The 23,740-nt window shown below is 36.1% G+C and overlaps 1 protein-coding gene and 1 long non-coding RNA gene across 4 annotated transcripts in view; one reads left to right on the forward strand and one right to left on the reverse strand.

Moving 5' to 3' along the window:
- The window catches only part of LOC136025112 (uncharacterized), a 99,553-nt gene that overhangs the window by 48,584 nt on the left and 27,229 nt on the right, over positions 1-23,740 (reverse strand). The window lies entirely within an intron of this gene.
- LOC136025111 (5-hydroxytryptamine receptor 1-like) overlaps positions 1-23,740 on the forward strand; it is a 74,041-nt gene that overhangs the window by 46,536 nt on the left and 3,765 nt on the right. For all 3 annotated transcript variants that reach the window (XM_065700846.1, XM_065700844.1, XM_065700845.1), the window contains one exon: positions 20,074-20,287. The gene's annotated coding sequence lies outside the window, so the exon portion shown is untranslated. The remainder of the gene's footprint in view (positions 1-20,073; positions 20,288-23,740) is intronic.

The raw sequence follows: 23,740 nt of genomic DNA on the forward strand, positions 1-23,740 counted from the left end.
CTGTAGGTGTGAAATACTGGACTTCTGGCTTAATCGGTACTAAAGTCTTCATCTATGAGAACACACGCTATTTCCTTACTTATTGTCACTTCGTCAACTTTAATTTTAAAATTTTAGTTTTATCATCAGTAGGATCCTTTAAAAGCTTTTCTGAATAAATTTTAACTTTAGCTATCCTTAGGAACATATGTCCACTTTCTGAAAAATATGAAATTGTTTATTGGATCACTAATAAAAATCATTTTTCACATGCTCACATGTTTGGATTTAATCATTTTGATGTAAAAATTGAGTATTCAAACATGTTTTATAAATTTCAAGACATCGAGCTTATTTGCTTAGCTCATTTATTAATGTGGTTTTCTTAAAATACTTTCATGCTTCTGAATAGTATTCAGAGTTGTTAACTTTCAAAAAGTCCTTAGAAACACTTACCAGGATGTGGCAACTGGGCAAAACATCAAATTACTATGACCTAATGCGCTAACATTTAATTGAAACATTAAGCATCCATTTTGGAAATAATCCATTTGCAATGTGTATATTCCTCTTGCATTGATTTTCGTGCTTGGAAAGATTTAATAGTATCCTCTGGGATATGGCTACTCTACTATAGTAATTTAAAAGGCATTACAAGGCAGTTTCATGCCATCTAAATTCTGTTTTAAATCTCTTTTCGGGTATTGATTTTTTGTGTGTAAATCTACTTTCTAGTATCTCCCTTAGTTTACAACGATGTTTGGTTATTTTTTTCCAAACTTGTAGAAATATTTGAAGAGAAACTTCGTAGCTTATGCTGTTCTTACATTTTTAAGCCTAAAACCTTACCTTGTTCAAACAACTGCCCATCTAAAACATTTTTTTCTTTCTTTCGTTATTTATTTATTTTTTGTCTCGCGTTCAGTCCAAAAGTTTGTCCTGCTATTTAGTCCGCTTAGAATATCCTTACTTGTATATCAAGGAAGGCGACACTTCCATTTTAATTTTAGAAATAAAAAAAAGTTGATTTGATACACTCTACATTTCCTGTTGTGTTTGAACAATACTTTGAAGTACTGCTGATTGGTTCAAAGTTTGGGATTATATACATTGATACAAAAGATCCTTAGAAATATAGTCAACATAAATTTTGATCTAATGACTTCTTTTGGGTTGGCCATTTTAATTTCTGTTGAAACAATTGTTAAATTTTAAATTTGTTTGATTTCCGAGTCTCATGTTGAATTTCAGATCTTTTGTCATTTGGTTTCTTTCTCCATAATATCCTCACCCCAAAACGATTTTACTACTGATCAGCCAAATCTGTAACCGGCACCATAGATGACATCTGAAACCCCGTTTACATTTTTGGCAACCCTTTCAACAAGTTCGGCTGGTCATCAGAATAGATGTATATCCCTTACCTTCTGAAGGGGGCTGGAGATATGGCGACTTTTTTCAACATTTTTCAAACCCCCATAAAGCCAATTATGAAAATGAAGGAATTGGGGAATTTTCTTGGTTGAAAATATTTTAATTCTTGCACTGATACTAAATGAACTGAGTTTTATCAGGCTCGTAGGCTCCGAGACAACTAATTTGTGAAAAAACTCTGCAGCCCTCCGCCCAAAAAAAAGAACCCCATAGTTTTTTTTGAAAAGACTGGATAATAGTCTACAACCACATATTTACCACAAAGTTACCACATAGTTACCACAAAGTTACCACATATATCTGCTTATGACGATCACTGTATATGTGGTTGAAATATCCCGACTTTTGTCCGGATATCTGTTTTCCCTGTTTAATAAATGGACTTATTCCTATTTGAACGGTTATTTATTCGTCGTAGAAAGGCAATGTGGTAAAAAAACAAAAATACTTAATTTAAGGTATTTCGTCAAAAATACCGGATAATGGTCTTTATTTTCCAGCCTGCCCACAGGCTGGCTACTTGTCCCTGTAAATAAGACCTAGTAACTGAAATATCGGTTCTAACCCCTAAGGACCCGTAATGGCTCTGGCAGATATATATCCTTTATGGACGTCCTGGGTTTGTTGGATTTTTCAAAAGAAAACCTGGTAATGATACTGCTCTAGTTATCAATTGCACGTATAATTGAAACGACATAACAAGATCCCCAATTTGGAAATGATTACTCTATTTACTAAATTATCAACGCTTTTACTCAATTATTAAAGTCACTACTTTGTCCTATAGGCTACCGGAATTAAAATACCGAAACTTGAATTAAAGCTAGACTTACGCTAATTGTTTCTTTTCTTTTGATTAAATAGCGTTGGTTTCGATCCTCAAATCTCTCAATTCTTAGCACGAATTTTTCTCTCTATCTAAGAAAAGAAAAAAAAAAAGATTACACGCATCGAAGACAGTCTCAAAACACACTATGTTCTTTGGATTTATATTATTCTGTATTTCCTCACACCTAATCTATGTTTCTAGTTTTAAAATACTTTATTACTTTGCCCCTAAACATAAAACCTAACATGATTTTATCGCTTCTAAAATTGCAGCGTGAACAAGCCAAGGCACCACTATTTTTCTCATAAAATAGAACCACCGCTTACTGTTTTTCTTCTGTAAATGACCTTAAAAATGATTATTATGGCACTTGGTATTAACCAAGTGACATATAGCAATCGCAAATTCTGTCGGTCTGTCGGTCCCGGTGTTGCTACTTTAGGCACTTCCAGGTACGCTAATTTGGCAGGCGTATCAGGGACCGGACCAGATTAAATTAGAAATAGTCATTTTCCCGATTTGACCATCTGGGGGGGTGAGTGGGGGGCCCGTTAATTAGGAAAAAATAGAAAAATTGAAGTATTTTTAACTTAAGAACGGTTGATCAGATCTTAATGAAATTGGTGTTTGGAAGGATATCGTGTCTCAGAGCGGTTATTTTAAATCCCGACCGGATCTGGTGACATTTGGGGGGGGGGGGGGGGGGTTGGGAGGGAAAAACCTAAAACTTGGAAAATACCTAGAGTGGAGGGATCGGGATGAAACTTGGTGGGAAAAATAAGCACAAGTCCTAGATACATGCTTGACATAACTGGAACGGATCCGCTCTCTTTGGGGTAGTTGGGGGGTGGGTTAATTCTGAAAAATTAGAAAAATGAGGTATTTTTAACTTAAGACCGGGTGATCGGATCTCAATGAAATTTGATATTTAGAAGAATATCGTGTCTCAGAGCTCTTATTTTAAATCCCGACCGGATCTGGTGACATTGGGGGGGGGGAGTTAGGAGGGGGAAACCTAAAATCTTGGAAAACAATTAGAGTGGAGGGATGAAACTTGGTAAGGAAAATAAGCACAAGTCCTAAATACATGATTGACATAACCGGAACGGATCCGCTCTCTTTGAGGTAGTTGGGGGGGGGAGGGTTGATTCTGAAAAATTAGAAAAAATTAAGTATTTTTAACTTACGAACTTTTTTGTGATCGAACCTCAATGAAATTTGATATTTAGAAGGATATCGAGTCTCAGAGCTCTTATTTTAAATCCCGACCGGATCTGGTGACATTGGGGGGAGTTGGGAGAAGAAAACATAAAACTTGGAAAACAGTTAGAGTGGAGGGATCGGGATGAAACTTGGTGGGAATATAAGCACAATTCCTAGATACATGATTGACATAACCTGAACGGATCCACTCCCTTTGGGGTAGTTGCGGGGGGGGGGGGCTAATTCTGAAAAATTAGAAAAAATGAGGTATTTTTAACTTACGAACTTTTTTGTGATTGAACCTCAAAGAAATTTGATATTTAGAAGGATATCGTGTCTCAGAGCTCTTATTCAAAATTCTGAACAGATCTGGTGACATTGGGGAGGGGGGAGAGTTGGGAGGGGGAAACCTAAAACTTGGTAAACACTTAGAGTGGAGGGATCGGGATGAAACTTGGTGGGAAAAATAAGCACAAGTCCTAGATACATGATTGACATAACCAGAACGGATCCGCTCTCTTTGGGGTAGTTGGGGGGGGGGGTAATTCTGAAGAATTAGAAAACTTACGAACGGGTGATCGGATCTCAATGAAATTTGATATTTAGAAGGATATCGTGTCTTAAAGCTCTCATTTTAAGTCCTGACCGGATCTGGTGACATTGGGGGGGAATTTTGGGGTGGGGGAACCTGAAATCATGGAAAACGCTTAGATTGGAGGGATCGGGATGAAACTTGGTGGGAAAAATAAGCAGAAGTTTTAGATACCTGATTTACATAACTGGAACGGATCTGCTCTATTTGGGGGGGGGGTTAATTCTGAAAAATTAGAAAAAATGACGTATTTTTAACTTATGAAGGAATGATCGGATCTTCATAAAACTTCATATTTAGAAGGACCTCGTGACTCAGATCTCTTATTTAAAATCTCAACCGAATCCAGCTTAATTGGGGGGAGGGGCAGTTGAGGTGAACAAGAAATCTTGGAAAATACTTAAAGCGGTGAAATCAGGATGAAACTGGATGGTAAGAATAAGAACATTTCTAAGACACGTGACTGACATAATCGGACCGGATCTGCTCTCTTTGGTGGAGTTGGGGGGGGGTAATTTTGAAAATTGAGGTATTTTTAACTTACGAAAGGGTGACCAGATCTTAATGAAATTTGATTTTTAGAAGGGTCTTGGGCTTTAAAGCTCTGATTTTAAATTTCGACCCGATCCTGTGAGATATTGGTGGGAGTTGGAGGGGGAAACCGGAATTCTTGGAAAACGTGGAAATTGTTTTTTTTTACGAATAGGTGATCGGATCTTAATGAAATTTGATATGTAGAAGGAATTCATGTCTCAGAGCTCTTATTTCAAATCCCGACCAAACCTTTTGACATTGGGGGAGTTGGAGGGGGAAATATTGGAAAACACTTGGAATGGAGGAATCGGGATGAAGCTTGGTGGATAGAATAAGCAAACGTCCTTGATACGTGATTGACAGAACCGTACTGGATTCGCTCTCTTTGGGGGAGTTGGGGGGAGGGGTTCATTGATTTAGCGAGTTTGGTGCTTCTGGACGTGTTAGGACGATGGAAATTGGTGGGCGTGTCAGGGAGCTGCACAAATTGACTTGATAAAGTCGTTTTCCAAGATTTGAACATCTGGCTAAAGGGAGAGGAAAAATTAGAAAAAATTAGGTATTTATAACATACGAGTAGGTGATTGGATCTTAATTAATTTTGATATTTAGAAGGGCATCGTGACTCAGAGCTCTTATTTTAAATCCTGACCGGCATTAAGCCTCTTATTTTCCTTTTAAATCAATCTATTGATTCATAGAATTTTGCTAGAGCTCATACCATATGATCTCTTGGCTCTTGGCTCTTCTTGCCTCGTCACAAGTGCCATATGAGCTCTTAGCTCTTGTTTTTTCTATGTGTCAATGACTAAGCCACCTAAATACTTTACAACTGATTGCAGAACTACGGCATTGCGTTGCTTTATTATTTATAATTCCTGCAAAGCCACTTTTCTGAAGACAGATTTCATTGTTTGTGGGTTTTAAGAATGAAGTCTAAAATTTCACAATTTTATCATAGATAATAGCTTGTTTTTTGCACTAAAGTACTCGTCAAGTCAGTTTTGCACTGAATCTGCCTTAACTGGATGTTATACTAAGTTCCTATTTAGCTTGTATCTACACTAAGTCATTTCACAGCTTAGACTTTGCCTGTTGCTGCACTGAGTCAGGACTTTGCTTATTTTGGCACCGATTTAAAATTCGGCTACTTTTTACATTTAGCCAGTTCTCAGATTAGACTCTGCTTTGTTTTTGTCCTGAGTAAGGAGTTATATCGCTTTTACGATGGGAATTAACTATTTATTTCTTCTTCTTTTTCACGGTCTCAAGGCTTGGTCGGTTTTTACACTGAGTCACTAGCCTATAGCTCAAAACTCGTGAAATCACTAATTCAAGAATTTGCTTGTTAAATCCACTAAATCAGGACTTAATTTAACACACGGCCAGGACTCAGTTCCTTTTTTCACAGTCAGTTTTCATATTGAAATTCGCTCCTTTGTTGTTTTTTTTTTTACCTGAGAGAGGACTTAGCTTATCAAAAAGTTCTTGGTAGCGATCTGTAAGTAAGGAGCGACTCAGATCAATAGTAAACGAAACTCTTAAAAAGATTTTTTATAACAATAGATAAATCAAAAGGATTGGATTTTTATTCAAAATGCATAGAGTTCATCAGGTTTACTGTTGCCCATTGAATGCTACTTGCTTGAAAAAGTCTGGGGATTTTCGGAAAAGGGGGTAAACACCCTCAAAAGGTCAAACGACCTTAATAAAATTATCACCGTAAAATTCAGTATATCAGAGAACTCTATTGTAGAAGTTTAAAGCTCCAATATACAAAATGTGGAATTTTGTTTTTTTTTCCCCAGAAGAAGGAACATGGATATGTGTTTATTTTTTTCATGGGTAGTCGTATCAAATCAGTATTCTACAAGATCGGGAGAGGGCTCGTTTTGATCAGAAATCAGAAGTTGTAATGCTCTTTTTAAGTGACCAAAAGATAGGAAGGTCACAAGCCCTCTCCGAAGCCCCTTTTCCCCATTAATATCTGATCAAAATTCTGAGGTAGGTACCTCATTCAGCATAGTTCACAGGTCCAATAGCTGTGCCTCTGGGGGTGATACAACCCCCCATAATCCCTGGGGAAAATGCTGTAAGATATGCAATTTGCCCGTTGTTCATATATTTGTTATTTGGAACTATACAGAAGCTTTTTGGGACATTTTTTGCTGGAGGGGGTCCACGTGAAGAATTGTCCATCGAGAGTTTCCGTGTGTAATATTCTCGGGGGAATTTTACATAAAGGGGTGAGGGTTCGTGGCGTTATTTAAAAGACGCTCACAAATTAAATTAAAAGAAGTTTTGTCAATTGAAAGTAAAGAGTAACATTAAAACTTGAAACGAAAAGAAATTGTTCCGAATATAAAGGACGCTACCCCTTCCCTAACCCTTGCTCTTTACGCTAAAGTTTGAGTTTTTGTCAGATAACGCTTTAAGAAAGACTGCTCAAACACAAGGGCCGTAGAGTTTCAATGAGTCTTTTTTTAAAGAACTTTAAGACCAGCCTCTTACGATCGCCCTTTCTATGCAAGGAGTGTGGGGTGAATTGCTCTTAACTGGGTTATAGCCACTGTTTTGTCTTTGGTTCTATATGCCTTCCTATGCATTATCTAATAGGTAATGAATATTCTTTGTGAACACAAAAATCTTGATTATAAGGCAAGGACGTGTATAATTGTCGTAACACGAAAATCCTACCAGGGAATTTGTCCTGGAAAACTAACCCCCCGAAAACTTATCAACGGTAAGCTTGTCCCCAAAGAATGCTTTCTCTGAAATACTCGGCCTCGCAAAACTCCACTTTGGAAAATTTGTCCCCGAATAAAATGTGCCCCGGGAAAACTGCCCATGGAAAACATACCCGAAGGAAAACTGATCTAAAAAGAATTGTCAGGAAATCTTGTTCCCAAGATTTATAAAAATTTCACCAGGAAAACTTGTACTAAGGCATCACTCCAGATGCTGTCGTTAAACTTGCCCCCACCAAAAAAAAAGGAAAACAATTCTGGAAAATATTTTGGGTGCAAATTTTACCTTGAGATTCAGTTCTTCTGGGCAAGCTTTCCCTTGAAATGCGTGTGTTTTGGGGACAAATTTTCCGGAGGTACGCTTTACAGGGGCAGTTTTGGGAATATTCATGGAATCTTCTATTCTATCGAACTTATTGTCCAAGTTCTATATCTATCTATTTTGGCAGTTTAGAATTCTCCATTCACCAGTAAGGTCAATTGGGGAGAGGTGAGAAATTTTTTAGTATATTTTTTACTTCCCTCCCCAACCCTCTAGTTTTAAAATAACTGTTCTTATGGTATTTTGACTGAAAAAATAACTTTTATTAATAGCTTTCAATGAAAAAATGAAAAATTTGCCTCTCTAATAGATTTGACAATTCCATTTTGTCCCCCCTCACCCCAAAAACCTGAATTGACGCCATAGCTATTCATCGTACTGATTATTTACGCAAAAGATGCATTTTCGGTTACCAACAGATAAGCTCTTATCCTAAATAATAATAATAAAAAAAAAAGAATTATTGAAAGAAACTAACGGAAAAGTGGCTCTATTTCTATTATCACCTTTAAGCATGATTAAATATTCAGCTCTTTCTTATAGTTGAAACGACTGAATGAAATGCCATCTAGTGAATTTCCCCTCGTACTAAGATATTAATTTACATAGCTCTGCCACTTCATCAACAATGCTGGGGATCTAACAGATTACGCAACTTATTGAGAAATGTGCTTGATTTTCGTATCACTTCTGCGAGTGGGAGTGAAGAGAGGGGGACTATATAATGGGAAAGGGGGCGGATTATATAGGGTAATCACAACTGTTCAAGTTTTCCAGTATTATCAAGTTAGAAAGTAACGAATTATCAAGCTAATAAGTAATTATCAAGGAATTGTCAGGATTTACGTAGCTATTTACAAAAAGAAATTCCAGAACGAGTTTATTGACTTGGTTTAAAAAAAAGTCAGTGAAAACATCGCTGACAACGTTTTGAGTTCAGAATTTTATTTTGTAATGGTAGATACGCATCTGATGGTCTGTATTGAGATTAGCTGGCTGTCACAATCCATTCTGTCAGATTGGAAAAAGGTTGCTAGATCACATTATTAGATATTAGTGAGGCTAATGGCGAAACCGGTAGGATGTGACCGAAAATAAAATAGGACAGTCAAGGAGATAATTTCCCGAGGGTATCCTAGCTTATCAGTTTTTGATTAAAAAGTATAGTGTCTTGATATTAAAGTATTTAGGCATATCCATCTATCGGTATTAAGGGTCAACATTATTAAATGTTGTATAATAGTATAAAATGTAACAACAAGGGTTTACATTATTTTCTTGATTTAAGTAGAGCATTTGACAATGTTGACCGTATAATTCTGTTTAGAACGGTCTTAGGAACAGGAATTCCGTCACCCTTTTTAAGGGTTCTTCTCTCGATGTATTGTTCGACCAGAAATGTGGTAAAGATAGCAGGAAGCGTTATATCTAGAGTTTTTTTTTTAATGTAAAAGGTGTAAAACAGGGTAGTACCCTATCACCGAAACTTTTTGCTATTTTTATAAATGATCTTGCCGAATACCTTGAAAAAAGGTGGGCGCCAGTTGTACACCTTGGAAATAAAGTATTATCATTACTATTATTTGCCGATGACATTGCCTTGTTCGCCAGATCCAATTCGGAGCTACAAACTCTGTTAGATTTAACAGCTGAATATTTAGAGGAAAAGAAACTGGAAATTAACACAAAAAAGACAGAGGTGATGATTTTTTGCCGTAGACAATCAACAGGAAATAAAGATGAAGAAAGTTTTAATTTGAATGGTGAAGCTGTGAAGGTTGTGTCTCAGGCAATTTATTTAGGATTCCATCTAACATCGAACGGAAGATGGAGCAATCATATTTCGAAGATGGCAAATCGAGGAAAAGCAGCAATGGCAACTCTGCTCAGGAACAGTAATTTGACGGGAATAAGTGACTTAAAGATGCACAAAAACATGTTCAACTCAAAAATAAGGCCAATCCTCCACTATGGAGGGGAAGTATGGGGCCTAGAAGTGGCAAATTCATTAGAAACCCTGCAGCTACAATATTATAAACGAATGCTAGGTCTGTACGCCACAACTCACACACTTTTCATCAAGGGAGATTTGGGACCTTTCTCCATGAGAAAACATAGACAGATCCAATTAATTAAGTTTTGGCTGAAAATACTGCAATGTCCCTCCTCAAGACTCATCAGAACAGCGTATGATGAATTACTTACCCTGGGACAAAAATCGTCATGGCCCTTCCATGTCAAAAAAATACTGGACAGCACAGGTCTATCGTATGCATGGAATGGAGGAGAGGGTCCAATCTCAGATCAAAAAGCCTTTCTGTCAGAGATCCAAACAAGGCTGGAAGACCAAGAAATTCAGAAATGGTGGAATGACCTTAGCCAGGCGGAAAGGTTAAGTTCTTGCTATAAGGTGAAAGAAAATTATGGTGAAGAGCTATATTTTAAATTAGGGATTCTAAAAGAATCCCTGAGGTCTTGGATGCAGGTGCGAGCAAACTGTCTCCCTCTTCACAGTATTTGGAAAAATAGGTGTCACCCGGAAATACTGTATACTTGCCCAGTTTGCGGTGATCTTGATGGGCTAGACCATTTTCTTTTCAGGTGTCAGGGGCTAAGTGAGCTAAGAGGGAGCTTTCTTGGGGTGGGTAGTCGTGAGCCCCTTCTTGGAACTTTGAAGTCGACGTCGAAAATAAATATAGTAGCAGTGGCAAATTTTGTCCGGAAGGGTCTTGTTATTCAAAAGTCGATTGTTACATAATTTAGTTTCTTTGTTATTATGTATGTATGTATACGGCCTGAAAAAAGGCTTTAAATACAGTCATTCATTCATTCATTACGATAACAAATAATCTAAGCTACGTTAGTGCATTATTCCAGCCAATAGTAAATTTGGAGGTTTATTTTTTCCATTACTTAGCTAGATAGAAGGTAAACACGCCACTAGATGCATCTTTTTATTTTCTTTCCAAATATACTAATTACTTCCTTCACAAATTTTATGTTGAGTCCTTGAAGGGACCTTGAAAGTGAAACATTGTTCTTTATTGGTTAACGGTCATCAGAATTTCTGAAAACTACCCCAAAAGAAACACAATTAGGGTATTACATGTTTTAGTAACACCGTTGTTCTTGATCTTAGTAAAACCGGTTTCTCTGTCTCCATTCGGAAATAATTAGCTTAGTTGCAGTGAGATAAACTATTATATGTAAGTGTATTTCAGTTAAATATTTAATATATAGAGTTGGCTAGATTAAGTATTTAATATAATGCGCTCTGGGCGGCCTGCTTTCCATAATTCTCTGTTGTATTTTCCTTAATTATGTTATTAAAGTATTGTATTTTCATCGAATTTTGGTATATTTCATTAGGATTAACCTAACTTTACTTCTTTAGTATGATTGTTATAACACGTAAGTACTATACTTACTTATCTTATTCCTAAAAGCAAATTGCTACACTTAACCCCGCCACACTCCCTGACGGATAAATTTACGTATAACTCTATATTTTAAACTATACTTTTCAACTGCGCGTGTCTTTTCAATAGTGCGAGTATGCCACTAAGCGTAATAATATGAAAAAAACTTCGTTTTCTTAAAGAGTTAAAGAGGCTGCGTCCCAAAGTCGAACCTTAAAACGTACAGGAATTAGGAGAGGCAGTTGGGGGGCTGCCACCCCCCAAACCCCCTGCTTTTAAAGACTCTTTTGTACAGGTTTTTTGTTATGGGGGGCTGCCGCCCTCCTAACCCCCCGCTCTTGACTTCGGAAAGGCCCTCTTTTAATTAACAAAAAATTGAAATGAATGAATAATGGAATAACTTCGAAAAATGTTAAACAACAGAGGACAGGAGAACCATTGCGCCGAAACTAGTAATTAGTAACAATGAAGTCCCCCCACAACAAAAAACCTGTACAAAAGAGTCTTTAAAAGCAGGGGGTTTGGGGGGTGGCAGCCCCCCAACTGCCTCTCCTAATTCCTGTACGTTTTAAGGTTCGACTTTGGGACGCAGCCTTATTAACTCTTTAAGAAAACGAAGTTTTTTTCATATTATTTCTGTACGTTTTTCTTTTGTGAAAAAAAAACGCCCGATAAGGGACTTGAACCCTTGACTCGAGGATTAAAAGTCCCACGCTCTACCGACTGAGCTAACCACCTGCATGTGTCTAAATATAACTTTTAAATAAATTTTAAAACTTTCAAATTAACATGGGCTCTTATGGAGAAATGGGTTAATTAAGTGGCTAATGCGTGGTTTCTGGAAAACAGGGAAGGAGTTATCGGATCGAGCTGAAATTTCGCGGATAAGCTCCTGGTTCCTAGGGGACCTTAACTTGTGAATTTCAGCCTGATCAGACAACTTTAAAGGGGGGCTGGGGTTGGTGGGTCGAAACTTTCGGCCAGATTTTCCCCATGAAGGAAAAGTCGGAGGGGGATGAAATTTAGCAGGTTTCTTAGTTGGAGCTCGGGCTACGAAATGCATCCCTCCCCATCCCTTTGCAACCACTGGAACCGAAGATAGCTTACCATTGTCGTGGTTCGCCTCTTTATAGAGGCACGAGTGTGCCTCCTTGATAGGATTTTATTTATTAGTGAGTTAAAACCGAAATATTAAATATTGTGATTTTATTTAACGAGAGATATGAACAGAAATTACATAGAAAACTAAGTAAAGAGTTAAAATCGCTCTTTACTTATTCAAGTAAAGAGCGATTAGAACACTCAACGATAAGAAATGACTAGTGGCAATCTTCATCTAAGCACACTAAGATATAATTTATCTCTTAATGACCAACCACACAAACATAAAAAGGGTTAATTTTTGACAGTTTTGAGCTATTAATTAAAATATGTGTTTTAAATGGCTAGATTAGGTTAGTAAATGGCTATATTAGGTTAGGCATCTATTATAATGTTCTGGTTGCCTGTTTTCCATAATTCTCTGTTGTAGTTTCCATAATATTAAAACACAATATTCAAGAACTTGACTTTCAATCATTATCCTAATAGTGATTCCCAGGGTTAATTTTTTACTAAACTTTTTTGACAATCCAATTACTCGTTTTAAATCATTTTCTCCAAATGCGGCTAGTCCTGATGTTAGCCTTACTAGTTACTAGAATTGTGGCTATTTGGTGTTCGTTTTTACTATTTGCGTAAAGGGGCCAAATGTATTAATGGCAATCCTGACGTGTTTTGACCCGTTTCTTACGATATTAAATAAAAAAAAAACTAGTTTTTAAACTGAAAGTAAGGAGCGGTATTAAAACTTAAGACGAACAGAAATTACTCCGTATATGAAATGGGTTGTCCCCTCTGCACTCCCTCGCTCTTTACGCTAAAGTTTTTAATTGTTTTAAAAAGTAGAATTGTGGCAAAGAATCAAACTTTAGCGTAAAGAGCAATGGATTGCGTTTTAATATCGCTCCTTAGTTTCAGTTTAAAAAACTAGTTTTATTTTATTTAATTTCTGAACGTTTTTGAATTAATACATTTTTGATTTTGGCTCTCCGCACATTAATTGTTAAAATGAAATTGGCATATTATTTTTTTTTTTTTTGGCTAAACGGCTTTCTCTTAGTTATGATCGGACGATTTTTAGAGATAAGGGGTGGGGAAGGAGGCCTAGTTGCCCTTCAATTTTTCGGTTACTTAAAAAGGCAACTAGAACTTTTAATTTTTAACGAACGTTTTTATTAGTAAAAAATATACGTAACTTAAGAATTAACTTACGTAACAAACTTTTATGCTCTTATATTTTTATTATATATATGAGGGGGTTTGTCCCCTCGTTAGTACCTCGTCTTTTACACTAAATCTTAAGTTTTGTCCCAATTCTTTAAGAATGACCCCTGAATCAGAAAGGCCGTGGAATAAATAGTTGAAATTACTAAAAATACTTTAGCATAAAGAGCAAGGTATTTATCTCCTCCTAAATACCTCGCTCTTTATGCTAAAGTATTTTTAGAACCCCTCATATGTGTAATAATCTCTGTTCGTTCTAAGTTTTAATGCTACTCCTTACTTTCAGTTAAAAAACTTTTTCGTGTTTATTTTTTCATTGTTTTTTTATAGTAATACTAGAAAATCCCGCACTCTTTTCATTGTATTTCTCTTCCCCCATGACATAATCCTCCAAGAGAAGATCCTCCCACATAGCCCCCTCCCCTCCCCTCAACCCCACCCCAAACCAAAAAAATACCCATGAAAACGTCTGTACACTTCCCAATAACCATTACTGTATGTAAACACTGGACAAAGTTTGTAACTTGCAGCCCCTCCCCCAGGGACTGTGGGGGAGTGAGTCATTCCAAAGACATAGTTAATATGGTTTTCGACTATGCGAAACAAAATGGCTATCTCAAAATTTGGATCTGTTGACTTGTGGAAAAAAATGAGCGTGGGAGGGGGCCTAGGTGCCCTCCAATTTTTTCGTCACTTAAAAAGGGCACTAGAACTTTTCATTTCCGATAGAATGAGCCCTCTTTTGAGATTCTAGGACCACTTGGTCGATACGATGACCCCTGGGAAAAAAAAACAAAAAAAACAAAAAAACAAATAAACACGCACCCGTGATCTGTCTTCTGGCAAAAAATATGAAATTCCACATTTTTGAAGATAGGAGCTTGAAATTTTTTCTATAAGGTTCTCTTATACGCTGAATGCGATGGTGTGATTCTATGACTTTTTGGGGGTGTTTCCCCCTATTTTCCAAAATAAGGAAAATTTTCTCAGGCTCGTAACTTTTGATGACAAAGATTAAATTTGATGGAACTTATATATTTATAATCAGCATAAAAATTCGATTCTTTTGATTTATCTTTTAGCATCAAAATTCCGTTTTGTTACAGTTTCGTTTACTATTGAGCCGGGTCGCTCCTTACTACAGTTCGTTACCACGAACTGTTTGATACAGTTTCTCAGCGAGTAAGAGGAAACGAGTTTGACGAAAGTGCAAAATGACTTTGTACTGCCCGTTCTACGAAGTTAATTCAACGAGCTATATTTTTCGTGTAACCAAAGAAGTTAATATATTTAATACATTCGCGACGTCTATACGTATTGAAAATACGAACAGTAAATGCATCCAGTGCTAAGACATAATTTATCCCTCAATGATCAACGACACAAACATACAAAAGAGGTTAATGTCGGGCGGTTTCGAGCAAGTAATTAAAATATGTATAGTAAATGACATACTGAAAATTATCATAAATTAGATAGAGCATTAATTTGAATTTTTCAGTGAAAGCAAAAATGGTTTTCAAACTTTTTGACTAGGTTCCAGGATTAATGTTGGGCGGTTTCGAGTTAGCAATTAAAATACGTGTAGTAAATGCTTCCGATGCTTGTGTTGTGAGCAAACGACAAATCAATATCTGTAAAATTATATGGTAAATTGTAATTTACATTTTAGTGGGGGAAAATAGTGCCACCTTCCACTAAAGCAGCGTAATTTTTTCAAACAGTTCGTGGTAACGAACTGTAGTAAGGAGCGATCCGGCTCAATAGTAACCAGAACTCTAAAAAATTGAATTTTGATGTCAATAGCTACATCAAAAGAATCGCATTTTAATGCTGATTTTAAATATATAAGTTTCATCAAGTTTAGTCTTACCCATCCAAAGTTACGAGCCTGCGAAAATACTGTAGAAGTTTCAAGCTCCTATCTACAAAAATGTGGAATTTTGCATTTTTTGCCAGAAGAAAAAACACGGGTGCGTGTTTATTTGTTTTTTTTTCTTTTCCCCAGGGGTCATCGTATCGACCAAGTGGTCCTAGAATGTCACAAGAGGGCTCATTCTAACGGAAATGAAAAGTTCTAGTGCCCTTTTTAAGTGACCAAAAAATTGGAGGGTATCTAGGCTCCCTCCCACGCTCATTTTTCCCCAAAGTCAACGGATCAAAATTTTGAGATAGCCATTTTGTTCACCGTAGTCGAAAACCATAATAACTATGTCTTTGGGGATGACTTACTCCCCCACAGTCCCTGGGGGAGGGGCTGCAAGTTACAAACTTCGACCAGTGTTTACATTTTTTGGTTTTGGGGGTAGGGTTGAGTGAAGGGGGCTATTTGGGAGGATCTTTCCTTGGAGAAATATGTCATGGAGGAAGAAAAATTCAATGAAAAGGGCGCAGGGCGCAGGACGAATCTGGTCACGTTAGAAAAAACGTCAAATTCAGAGCTTAATATACAATGCTGGGTGTTCGGAGCCTCTCTATTATGGAGTATAATTTGAAAATAACGCAACTATACGAGCGATAAAACATATATACCACAACCATAACTCAACTAACGAAAGAACTGCTAAGAGATAACACAACTATAAAGCGAAAACAGGTGAAAACTAATGGGAAAATAAACGAACTAAGAGGTGAAGGGGCCCAGAGAAAAAATATAATCCTTTTCCAATTTTGAGCCTAACTTCCGCAAAGGAGTAATAATGTCAGAAGCCCCGAAATACCGAATTATTTTCTTTTTCCTATAAGACCGGGGTAGATGAAACAGAAACTTACAATAGCGGAAATATAATATACACAATTCAGCCAGATCTTGTCTTTTTTTCAGGATAGATGAAATACCAGATAGGAAAAGTATTGAATGGTCGCAAAAACTAGTGTATAGCAATGCAAGCGCTTTTCGATAATAATAACCACGATTAGCTACTATTTTACCATAACCCGCTTTTAGTTTTTCTTTAATATGCCGTACAATATTGATCCTAAAAGCTAGTAGATTCCAATAAATATGAATGCTTGACCGCCGCAAATCAGAGACACAATGGATGGAGAAGTTTGAACGCGGATTTCAAATGGGCATAGACTTTGCATTAAAGACTAGTTACTCACACTTATCAATATTCAATGACAGACCAACAGTTTTGAAATGTTTTGAAATAGATGATACGGAATTTGAGAGGCTAGATCTAGAACAGCTAGATCTAGAAGTATATCATCCGCATATGCAATACAAAGACATTTACCAAATTACAAAAAAGAAAGGGCATAATTTTGTATAACACACTGCGATACAAATGCTGAAAAGATACGGTGAAAGAACACCACCTTGAAGCACTTCCAAGCGGGTTGGAATATTCCCATAACAATTAGAGTGAAACTTAACCGAATATGGGAATCAAACAGTTCGTGGTAACGAACTGTAGTAAGGAGCGACCCGGCTCAATAGTAAACGAAACTCTAAAAAACGGAATTTCGATGCTAAAAGAAATATCAAAAGAATCGGATTTTTATGCTGATTTTAAATATATACGTTTCATCAAATTTACTCTTTGTCATCAAAAGTTACGAGCCTGAGAAAATTTGCCTTATTTTGGAAAATAGGGGGTAACACCCCCTAAAAGTCACAGGATCTTAACGAAAAATCGCACCATCGCATTCAGAGTATCAGAGAACCCTATAGAAAAAATTTCAAGGTCCAATCTACAAAAATGTGGAATTTCGTATTTTTTGCCAGAAGACAAATCACGGGTGCGTGTTTATTTGTTGTTGTTTTTTGTTTTTTTTTTCCAGGGGTCATCGTATCGACCAAGTGGTCCTATAGTGTTGCAAGAGGGCTCATTCTAACGGAAATAAAAAGTTCTAGTTCTCTTTTTAAGTGACCAAAAAAATTGGAGGGCACCTAGGCCCCCTCCCACGCTCGTTTTTTTCCCAAAGTCAACGGATCAAAATTTTGAGATAGCCATTTTGTTCCGCATAGTCGAAAACCATAATAACTATGTCTTTGGGGATGACTTACCCCCCACAGTCCAGGGAGGGGCTGCAAGTTACAAACTTTGACCAATGTTTACATACAGTAATAGTTACTGGGAAGTGTACCGACGTTATCAAGGGCATTTTTTTGGTTTGGGTGTGGGGTTCAGGGGAGGGGGCTATATGGGAGGATCTTTCCTTGGAGGAATATTTCATGGGGGAATAGAAATTCAATGAAAAGGGCGCAGGACTTTCCAGCATTACTATAAAAAAAACAATGAAAATATAAACATGAAAAAGTTTTTTCAATTGAAAGTAAGGAGAAGCATTAAAAGTTAAAACAAACAGATATTATTACGCATATGAGGGGTTCTAAAAATACTTTAGCATAAAGAGCGAGGTATTTAGGAGGAGATAAATACTTCGCTCTTTATGCTAAAAAAGATTTAAGTAATTTCAACTATTTATTCTACGGCCTTTCTGATTCAGGGGTCATTCTTAAAGAATTGGGACAAAACAAGATTTAGTGTGAAGAGCAAGGTATTAACGAGGGTACCAACCCTCTCATATATATAATCAAAAATACAAGAATATAAAAGTTTGTTACGTAAGTTAATTCTTAAGTTACGTATTTTGTTTACTAATAAAAACGTTCGTTAAAAATTAAAAGATCTAGTTGCCTTTTTAAGGAACCGAAAAATTGGAGGACAACTAGGCCTCCTTCCCCACCCCTTATTTCTCAAAATCGTCTGATCAAAACTAAGAGAAAGCCATTCAGCCAAAAAAAGAATTAATATGCAAATTTCATTTTAATAATTTATGTACGGAGAGCCAAAATCAGACATGCATTAATTCAAAAACTTTCAGAAATTAAATAAAAAAAACAACAAGTTTTTTGAAATGAAAGTAAGGAGCGACATTAAAACTTAAAATGAACAGAAATTACTCCGTATATGAAAGGGGCTTCTCCTCCTCGACACCCCGCTCCTTGCGCTAAAGTTTGATTCTTTCTCGCAACTCTACTTTTTAAAACAATAAAAAACTTTAGCGTAAGGAGTGGGGTGTCGAGGAGGAAAAGCCCCTTTCATCTACGGAGTAATTTCTGTTCGTTTTAACTTTTAATGTCGCTCCTTACTTTCATTTCAAAAAACTTGTTTTTTTTTATTTTCTCATTCTAAGTTGTAGCTGCTAAACATTTTTTTTTTTTAAACAGAAAGCTTCAATATCTAAGTGTTTGTTTCTATTTGTTATCTGATACAACAGATTTTCAAAAATATTTTTTTTAAAAACAAAGTTTCCAAAATACCTAGAAAGAGACGAAATCATATCGTAGGTCAATGTTAAACGTATAGAAATTACTATAGATTAATTAATGAATCCCAAAAATAACGGAAATAAAATTAATAATGAAGTAAAATTTAAAACGAAAATATTACCACAAATGAGAATGGGGCAACTGTCCTTCTCATACCCTCTGGGCTAAAGTGTGTTTGCGGTTCAATAAAAACGAAAATAGTGCTTCAAGGAAATTTGGTCAAAAAAGTTTAACAAATGAGAAATCATTGAAATTTTAAATGTAAAATAAATATTACATTGGTGATACATCGCTTGTTACTTCATCAATACTACTGGGTTGACCATGAAATTTGTTTGTTATATCAGGCCATGCAACAACTTGCATTTTCTGGTTTTCTTTTTACTCACACCCCCATTATGATTTTGTCTATTTTGCCGATTGGCATTAAACAAAAAAAAAAATAATAATAATTAAGCTTGGGTTATCATTTAAAAGTTTTCCTTGGGAATTTGTTATAAAAAACAGGGACCAAACAGGTCCGTTATAATCAAGGTGGTAGTGTTGACTGAGCAAATATAGTTATGTGTTCGACGTATAATTAACCTTTATTTTCTCAGGCCTCACCAAATTGAACGGATGGCCGTAGAAATTTGGAAGATATCTTTTCGGTCAAAATTCTGAGTTATATTGCCCCTGTAAGGTGCCAAAATATATCAAAGGTAAACATCAGCCCTTTTAACCCTGTTTTTGCTGCTGGAAACCCCCCACAGCTCTATACTACATCGGATTAAAATTGCTATATAATCATGCTATGTAAACAGACCATTTAAAGCAGAGGTTTCGCAGAAACATTGCAGTAGAAAAATGTACTGATTCCACCTTGTTAATGTCTGATTGCGCAATGATTTTGGCATACACAGGGTCTTGGGACCTTATATTATCCTCATACTCACCTACCACCTCCAAATTATAGAAAGCACCGCTTTTGACCAGTGGCTACTCAGAAATTTGTTAGGGAATCTGACTAGACTGTAAAACGGAGGGCCCTAGGCTCAAGCACCCCTCCCCTAGCTTCCAACTTCATTAATAAGATAGACGTGTTAGACCTTGCTAATCCAACCAATTTGTAACTCTAGCCATTTTCCACTTCTTCAAAGCGTGATCGTCCAGTAATTTTTATGCTCTAAGTTCCACCTCATGCTGGGAAGTGCGAACATTAACATTCTTTCTGCCCCCTCCTCTCTGTCTGTCTATTTGTCTCTCTTTATGTCTGTTTCCCTTTCTCTCTCTCTCGTTCTCTCACCTTCTTACCCTGTCACTCTCTTTCACAAAAAATTTCATTTATTCGTTATATTCTAAATTGAATGATACTCTTATTATTATCTCGAAGTCCATATTTTTCCAGTTATCATACAATACTTTACAGGTGTGTCATTAAAATACATCAGCGTCTTCATTCTATGAAAGGATACTAGAGATTATACTTCCCACCTGGGATGAAACCATAAGCCTAATTGCAATCTCCAGCCGTGGAAAATGTCATGTAAAATAGATAGAAGGGAAAAGAGAAGAAAAAAGTTGCTATGAAAACCGTTCCCTGTAGACAAAGGAGTATGTGACTCGTTCAGAAGCAGAACTGAGTAAGTAAAAAGAAAACCATAAGAAACAGATAATTCAACAATAGCATACATTTTAAAACATAAATCGTTTGTTTGTAAATACCCAGATTTTTTTTGTGTTTGTCTATGTGTTTCTTTATTGAAATTTGACTTCAGATGACTTTAGTATGAACATTGTTGAATTGTCTATCAGGCATGTGTTTATTACTCAATGTGCAAAATATTTTTGTCATTTTTTAGCCTTTTTTTGCTTTTTTCCTTTTTTTTAGAGAGAAAGAAATTTATTAAAACGAAAAAAAGATAACAAAATAAAAAATACAACAAATTTCCATAAACAAATCGGTCCCTAAAGTGGACGAGGTTTCTTAGCTGACACATAATATTAAAGCAAGGTCCTAGATTATTATTAAAAAAAACGGTATATTAGCTTTACTTAACTGCGAAAAAAAAATAAACCAAACAATGGTATAACTCTAACCTTTTCACACATTTCTATCACTGAAACACAGCTGCCAACACGACTTAAAATTCCCTTAGCTGAGTTCAAAAGCACACTAACCTTAGGTTCACACACAAGAAGTTGCTGCGATAGGAAATTTTCGTCAATCGCAGCAATTGGCAATTTTCGTTGCCTTGTTGTTCACACATGATTTTCGCATCGGTCAAATTCTATCCGTAAAAAAATTGAAATTAAAGCACATGAGAAGAATAAATTAAGAAGATGTTCTGCTTCTATCTCTTGTTGCAAGGAGGATAAAGAGAAAGAGGAAATTTGTGACCTTTTGCTTTCTTTTCATATATTATAGAATTAAACTGAATAGCCATTATCAGCTTCTCAATAATATTAATCAGTATCTTCCATTATGTTGCTGTTGCGCGCAGGAAATTGCCATAAAAATTGCTTCATCACCCAAGTTGAATTTTTTCAACTCTGCGAATTTGCTCAACGGAGCAACTAAAATTGCTCAAACTGGCAACTAAATTACGGCGATGGGCGATTTTTGCTCCTGTGTGAACATGTGTGTGAACCCAGAGTAAGAAGACAAAGGTGAAGAGAAAACGTGTTTGACCAAACAACACAAAAAAGATACACATTTACAAGAGAAAAATAGATTTAACTTTTTTTTTTAAAGATAATCCGGCCAAAGCATAAGAAAAAATTAACTCAGTACTCCGAGTAAAAATGCGGTTTTATCAATTTGGCTTCTAAACGGCCAGTATGTCAACAAACTATTACTACTACTACTACTACTAATAACTCACTGCAGCACCAAGCCGCCTGAGGCAAACACAGCTACGCACGCTCCTCTTCCATCCTAATCTATTAAAGCCTCCCTCTTTACACCCTCCCAGGAAGTTCCCATTTTCTTTAAATCTTTATTTATGACATCCTTCCAACCCAGACAAGGTCAACCTGCTTTCCGTGTAGCCCCAGACCAGGTCGCATATTAGGAATCAAGACTTTCACGAACACGGCAGTGCAGTAGCTGGTGTTTATAATATTTATAAAAGTCTGATTTTAAAGCATACTACATTTTTGCATAGTATTTTTCTAACTCTTTTGCTCTTTTACGTTCTGTAAATCAAATCAGGATTTTTGAAGGCTGTGCTGCTGATGTAAAATTTGTTGCAGTAAAAAAAAAACTTAAAAAATATCGGTTTAATGGTTTGGCCAATCTCATGCTCGTATATCAGCCATTAAAATAAAATAAGAACATAGATGAATTACAAATACCTCCAAGTCAATAAGACCCTTCATTTATATGTGTGATGTTTTGTTGTAACAAATCTTTTTTCTTTACTAAAATGTATTACCGTTTGGTATTATAAATTTCAATGCAATATCTCTTAGATACTTCAATATTAACAGCTGGTATCAAGCAAATATTTAAATGTTTATCCCTCTGAATATATAAAAAAAAGTAATACTTTTTTTTTGTTTGAAGTCTTTTCCGTTTAAGAGGTTGATTATAGTTTCCTCATGAAAAAGAACTTTCATTAATAACTGTCCGTTTTATTTGACTTGTTCTTGCTAAGCCTAAGATGGAAGTTTTTGATTTCCTAGCTTGACAATCCAATAAACCGTTTCTACCAGTGTCAGACAACAAATTCCAGACAACCTTTTTTGCAAATCATCTAATGCAAAATAAGTCGATTTTTTTTTGTGCGTGTCTTTCCAAGTGTATGATGTTACGCAACGACTAAGGTAAAAAACAACCTCCTCTCTTCAACCTAGAGATGAAATATCTTCAATATTACTTTTGAAAAAATGGTTTAAAAATGCCTTGCTGAGTCTAGACCCGTGAAGGTCCCCTTTCCTTTTGTAAAGTATTGTCTATCCCTTTTTTTTCATCAATGAGACTATTAATATTGGAGAGTAAATTTATTCAAATTAATGTTTTAACTAAACATTATTTTTAATCGTCAATCATACTCCCCCCGTCCTATTTTGTAAAGTATTGTCGATCCTTTGTTTTTTCATTGAAATTGTTAACGCTGGAGAGTAAATTTATTCAAATCTGTTTTTAATCAGCCGAAGTTCTTGGCCGTTTGTGTTTCTTGAGTGTAACTATAAAATTTGAATGGGGAGAAAGTTACGCTCATTTTTTAGGTTTGAAAAAGGTTTTTATGTGGTAAATATCCCTTTTTCCTAGATTTCTTTATTGTCTTGAAAAACTTTGTATTGATTATGTGGTAATTAATTCTGAAGATGCTTTTGTAGCTTCTACACTTAAAGGATATGCGTTCAAAACCATCAAAAATTATGATTTTTATTTTAAAGAATTTTTTGTCATCTACATTAATACTATCCCATTCCAAGTAGCCTCATTCCATATTTGCACCTAATGCCAGTGCTACCTCCACTTCTTAGACCACTTACGTAGTTCGATCTTCGGACGCCTTGGAGTCCATTAAAATACAGTTTTGACCCGGCAATTAGGGGGAGACCAAAACTGACATCAAAATTGAAGAACTACATCATATAGTATCCTATTTCCTCCATTAGCAAGGTCAGACATAGATGAAAGCACCCTTTTTTTTGTTTATGGGCTGGTTTGGGTTTTAATGGTGCGTCAATGCAATTTTACGCCTGTGAACTCAAATATGGACTAATGTTGGGCCTCTTTACTAGTATCAATCTGACTTCAGAAGTTTGGAGGGGGGTGATTTTACTTACAACAATTTTTTTTGCAGTAATTTTTTTCAGGACTAAAGAGTGCAAATCTGAACAGAAGATTTTCTTCAAATTCACTCCAAGGTCCGTCTTACCTCTCCCACTTTGAATTTCAGGCCCACCCTCGCCCTTTAGCACTGGGAATGCGATGAGAACGTCAAAAGATTGTAATTTATCACTTCAATCCTGGATTTTAAAAATTCGGTGACTATTGAAAAAGCATGAAAAGTAAGAACTAAAGAAAAAAAGAGGAAACAGGAACATTTCAATCACAACTTCGTTTTGGATTACTATGACTC

This window comes from Artemia franciscana, chromosome 3 (assembly GCF_032884065.1).
Source record: "Artemia franciscana chromosome 3, ASM3288406v1, whole genome shotgun sequence".
Taxonomy (NCBI): domain Eukaryota; kingdom Metazoa; phylum Arthropoda; class Branchiopoda; order Anostraca; family Artemiidae; genus Artemia; species Artemia franciscana.